General features: G+C 48.3%; 1 protein-coding gene across 1 annotated transcript in view; it reads left to right on the top strand.

The window, feature by feature from the left end:
* Positions 1-2,130: 2,130 nt before the first annotated feature.
* The window catches only part of P2RY2 (purinergic receptor P2Y2), a 35,812-nt gene continuing 31,942 nt past the window's right edge, over positions 2,131-6,000 (top strand). Inside the window, exon 1 of the mRNA XM_082845112.1 lies at positions 2,131-2,185. The gene's annotated coding sequence lies outside the window, so the exon portion shown is untranslated. The remainder of the gene's footprint in view (positions 2,186-6,000) is intronic.

Raw genomic sequence — 6,000 nt, 5'->3', positions numbered from 1 at the left:
GACGTCACCACCCCTCCTCCCAATAAGGCAGGCAGGTCTCCCCACCATCTCCGGCACAGCCCAGACTCATAGCTACCTCCACAACCTTGCTCTATTCCTGCCCCTTTCCCTCCTATACAAACTCTACCCACTGCAGGAAGCTCCCTCAGCTGTTCTTTAGCATCAGGACCGCTTCCTCTGAGTTCCCAGAGTGCTGTCAGACTCACTGTCACAGAGCCATTCAATCGGCCAAGTGCCCTCTAGGTAGCAGGTGCTGGACACGCAACAGTGATCAGGACAGACACAGCCCCTGCCTCCCTGGAGCTCACAGTCTAGTGGGGACACAGGCACACAAACGATCACAAAACAGGAGGATGATCGTGCTTTCACAGGACTGACCGGTCCACGTGACTAGAGGCTTTGTGCCAGTGGGGCCCTACCTGTTCTGTTTTATTCGGGCCCTACCACAGAGCAGGCTTCAGTCAGTGGAAAAAATGAAAGTGCTGGGGGTGAACAGTGGAGGAAGGGCCTCCCAGGAGACCTTCCCCATTGGAGTTGGAAGAAGGACCTTCCAGACGGAGGGAAGAGGGCAGGTGAAGGCCAGGTGTGTGCAATGAACTAAGTGGGGGAGGGGTGTGGATGGCGTAGAGGATCAGTGCAGAGGAGGCTGAGAGCCAAGAGCTCCAGTGCTGTGGCCCTGTGGCCTGGGGAGGCTTAGCGTCATGACGTGCCATTGCTTGGAGGGTGACCTGTCCTGCGAGATCCTACATTTCCAGAGGGCAGGGGCAGGGTTTTTCTCTTCTCTCATGCTCTCTAGCACTGGGCTGAGAACCCAGAACGCAAGATGAAATGATAGAGAGCTGAGGGAGGGTACGGCTGCTCCCGGCTGGCTGAGAGGACCAGTCATACTCAGGGCATCAGGTGTTGCTGGGGCAATTTTTGTAGACGAAAACAGTCACTCAGCAATATCAGGTAAGGCGAGTGGCTTCTGCCCTACATGGAGGCCCCTGCTGCTTTCAGCACCTGCTTGCCCAGGCTGCTCACAGCCATGGTCTGGGGCAGTGCAGTGACAGTGACAGGTGATGTCCACATACCAGGCACTGAGCCCCAACTCAAAGAGCCAGGCCCCTACCGACAGCATTTCCAATACCCCGATTAAAGAAGCAGGGAATTCAGGTGCTAGGAGTTTAGGCTAAACCAGGATTTTAACCCAGCTTTATCCAATGTTGAGGCTCAAGCTTTTGTCAGCCTGAGCCGCCCTTATCTTTATTTTTATTATTATTTTAAAAATGTATTTATTTTGGCTGCACCGGGTTTTAGTTGCGGTATGCGGGATCTTTGCTGGGGCATGTGGGATCTTTGTTAGGGCATGCGGGATGTAGTTGCCCGACCGAGGGATCAAACCTGGGCCCCCTGCATTGGGGAGCGTGGAGTCTTACCCACTGGACCATCAGGGAAGTCCCCGCCCTTATTTTTAAAGTAATCTCTGAGATGTTGCCTATTTTCGGCCCTGAGAAACTCACTCCAGCTTTATCCCATTCTGATCTTTGCTACTCATGCTGCAGATGTCAGCAAAGCTGTTGCTTGTTTCTGAACTCTGCAGCAGCCTTTGCACAGAAACAATAAAGGAGGGAAGGAATCAGGAAGGCAGAGATGAGGCTAGCTCCTCCTGGGGTTCACTGGCACTTTCCCAGGGTACTCCGCCCTTCCTCCAGCCCACAGCCCTGCCCTACCCTGAGTCATGCACTCTTCAGTACTCTTGGGGTAGCTGGTCCCCTTGTGCAGACACAGCCTTCCTCCTCCGTGGCCCAGGCTCACACCATCCTACCACACATCACCCTGCAAGTGCTTCGCTCCCTCAAGGTATTCAATGGCCACAGTCCAGGCTTCCTTCTGGGCAAGATGCTTCATGGGTCTGCAGTATGCCATGTCTCCTCTGCTAGACTGTGAAGGACTTGAGGACAGGTACCTTTCATTCTCTCATCTGTGTGCTCAGTAAGCACCTACTGTGTGCCAGGTATAGTGCTGGGCACCAGGGTGCAATTGGGGGTGAAACGCCCAGAGGCTTCCGACTGTTCTGCCACCCTGGCTGCCCCTGGGTGTACCACACAAGCCTCCTCACGGTCCTTCAACTAGAGGGTTCCAGGAGCTCAGGCCACATCAAAACCCACGTCTTGGACCTCCTGGACTTCGCTGGCCTCTCCAGGTATGTACCCGGTACAGGGCAAGTCCTCACAGGAGTGGGTGTGGGGCAGTTTTCACGATGATTCATCTTACAATTGCCTCGGAGAATATAGCGTACTGTTGGATACAGACATGCCTGAGACCTTGAGAGCCACTCTGTGCCAGTCTCCTCACCAGCAACCCTCAGAGTCAAGTTTGGCTGTGGATAGATCCTTTGCTACCCCTTCCATTCCTCCTATTTGTTCCAGGATCCAGCCAGTCCTCTCTCTCTATTCTGGCTTCTGTTTCACTCAGGGACTAGTGGCCTTGGTGGCAAGTGCCACTTCCCTGGAGCCTGTGGATTTCTCATCAGCTCCATCCAAGAAACTTGACAGGAACCTGAGACCTTATATCAGGTTCTGTGCTAAACACATTGCATGAATTATCTCTTCCTCCAACAATCCTATAAAATAGACATTATTATTATCATCCTTATTTTACAGTGGGGGAAACAGGGTCATAGGGTTTAAGTAAATTAACAAGTGATGGAATCAGGGTTTGAATCTAGGGTTGTTTATTCTAAACCATTCCTCTTAACTTCTACAGTGCCCTGCCCTGCATTTGTATTTGAGAAAGGCCTCGTTCAAAGGCATCCATGATATCACGTACCAAATGGAGGAATATTTGCTCAGTAGAGAAGGAAGTAATCCCTGATTAATGGGTGGGAGCATCTATGGATATTACGTAGGATTAAAATATCATTCTACTTTTGAGTTAGAACATAACCATCAGGCCTCGAAACTACACCTGTGAAAAGGCAATGAGGCATCTCACCTAAATTTCTTCCCCGTGTAAGTCCTCTGGGGAAGATATGTGGTCCAGGGTCTGGAAAGCAGAACTGCTATGGGGTCCTTGGCTATGGAAGAGAAACCCTGACTCTTAGTCTGGATTTTTAAAGGTATTGGTGTCTACAAGGGGGCTCCCAAGTCAGGAAGAGGCTGCTGAGGAACTTGGAAAGTAGGGTCGCAATCAGGCAAGCCCTTATTTTTCTCTCTGGGTCACTTAGCACCCGAGAACAAATGACACCTGTTACACCAAACTGTTTAGCAGGTCACACTCCACTCTGTTCATTTCTCCATTGTCACCTCTATCTGAACAGCCTTGTTATAGCCCTTGTAAGGATTTTAGAAGGATACTTTTTTTTTTTTGCGGTACGTGGGCCTCTCACTGTTGTGGCCTCTCCCGTTGAGGAGCACAGGCTCCGGACGCGCAGGCTCAGCGGCCATGGCTCACGGGCCCAGCCGCTCCGCGACATGTGGGATCTTCCCGGACCGGGGGCACGAACCCACGTCCCCTGCATCGGCAGGCGGACTCTCAACCACTGCACCACCAGGGAAGCCCCTAGAAGGATACATTTTTAAGATAATCTTTTAAAATAAATAAAATTTTAAAAAGAATAGCTTTTTTTTGGTTTGTTTTTGTTTTTTTGCCATGCTGCACAGCATGCAGGATCTTAGTTCTCTGATCAGGGATCGAACCTGTGCCCTCTGCAGTGGAAGTGCGGAGTCTTAACCACTGGACCACCAAGGAAGTCCCAAGAATAGTTTTATATTTACAGAAAAGTTGCAAAGATTGTTCAGAGGATTCTCATATACTTCCCCACCCAGTTTCCTCTATTGTAACATCTTGTATTTGTCACAACTAACGAACCAGTATTGGTACACTGTTGTCAGCTAACTAGAGTCCATACTTTATTTGTATTTCCTTAACTTTTACCTAATGTCCTTTTTCCATCTCAGGATACTTCCTCACATTTAGTTATAATGCCTCCCTACCCTCTTTCTGGTCTGGACAGTTGCTTAGACTTTACTTGTTTTTGATGACCTTGACAGTTTTGAGGTGTATTGGTCAGGTATTTTGTAGACTGCCTCTCAATTTGGGTTTTCCTGATGTTTTTCTCGTGATTAGACTAGAGTTAAGAGTCCTTAGGAGTAAGACCTCACAGCTAAAGTGCTGTTCTCATCACGTCAGATCAAGGGTACATTCGATCAACATGACTCATTACTGTGGATGTTAACCTTGATCACATGGCCAAGGTTATGTCTGTCAGGTTTCTCCACTGCAAAGTTACTAAGAGGATGCATTCTGTGTTGTAACAGCCCAGTCACTAAGATGGGAGGGGCAGCACCCCTGGAAGTCTGCATGGTGGTGTTAATAGTAACCAATGAGGGAACCCACAAAAAGGATGGTGACTCTCAGAGGATAGCGCCCTGTTAGTGTCAAAGGCTTTGGGCTCTACCAGACCAAAACAGGGAGCTGGTCTCCTTCATCTCAGTGTCCCCGGTACTTGGCACAAGGTTGTCTGATGAATGCATTGGATTTTTTTCTTTTGCAGATGCATTTGTTTTCGTTTTGCTGTTGCATTTTTTATTTTTAAAGAAGGTGTTGGGGATAGGAGTTTATTAATTAATTTATTTATTTTTGCTGTGTTGGATCTTCGTTTCTGTGCGAGGGCTTTCTCTAGTTGTGGCAAATGGAGGCCACTCTTCATCGCGGTGCGCGGGCCTCTGACTATCGCGGCCTCTCTTGTTGCGGAGCACAGGCTCCAGACACGCAGGCTCAGTAGTTGTGGCTCATGGGCCTAGCTGCTCTGCGGCATGTGGGATCTTCCCCGACCAGGGCTCGAACCCGTGTCCCCAGCATTAGCAGGCAGATTCTCAACCACTGTGCCACCAGGGAAGCCCTGCAGTTGCATTTTTTAAGTTGAGGTGAAATTCACTTAACATAAAATTAACCGTTTCAAACTGCACAATTCAATGCCATTTATACATTCATAGTGTTGTACAACCACCCCCTCTAACTAGTTCCAAATGTTTTCATCACCCCAAAAGAAAACCCCATAGCCGTTAAGCAGTCACTCCTCATTTCCCTCTCTCCTCAGCCCCCACACCTATTCTGGATATTTCATATAAATGGAATCATAATATGTGACCTTTTGTGTTTGGCTTCTTTCACGTGGAGTAATGTTTTCAAGGTTCATCTGCACTGTAGAATGTGTCAGAACTTCATTCCTTTTATGGCTGAGTAACATTCCATCGTATGAATCTACCACATTTTGTTCATCCATTCCTGGACATTTGGGTTGTTTCCACCTTTTGGCTATTGTGAATAGTGCTGTTATGAACATTCACGTATAAATATCTGTTTTAGTACCTGTTTTCAATTCTTTTGTGTATACCTCTGCATGATTAGATTTTTAAAGAAGGTGATATATCTTCACAGGTTTTTAGGAAGCTGGTCAAACTTATGTAGCAGCTCTGGTTATGGACTAGGGCCTGTGGGAAGGGGATTTCTGTCTTGGGCCTGTCAAGTTATCATCTTATCAATAGGTTGGATAAAGACAGCACACATATATCAAATTCTCCTACAAGAAGCCAAGAGAAAGAGTTGAATCACAATTCAAATACATAAAGAGAGCAAAGAATCAAGTCTTGCAGTAGATTTCTTCAAGTGATTGTCCAAGCACAGGATGTGGGTGAACTGGTTTACCAACAATAATGCAAAAACGAGCTCAGAGTTTGAGCTGAGCACAACTCTATGTGAGCCAAGGCAACGGCTACCAAACAAGCAAATGAAGGAGGCATTAACAGAGACATAGCATTCAGAAGAGAGGTGACTGCCCTGCTCTGCTGCACACTCAGCCAGACCCACCTGATCTCTCAGGCCTCTCTGACATGTTGGGGTATGCTGTGGGTCAGGAGAAGGTGACCAGACTACAGAGGCCTGGAAACCAGGTCACGTGACAAGTGGGCACAGGATCCAAGGTTAGGCAGGGAGGCTGGAGCAGGGTCTTTGTTG

The sequence above is a fragment of the Leucopleurus acutus genome, assembly GCF_964270905.1.
Source record: "Leucopleurus acutus genome assembly, chromosome: 8".
Lineage (NCBI taxonomy): Eukaryota > Metazoa > Chordata > Mammalia > Artiodactyla > Delphinidae > Leucopleurus > Leucopleurus acutus.
This window is presented reverse-complemented; position numbering and strand designations above follow the sequence as displayed.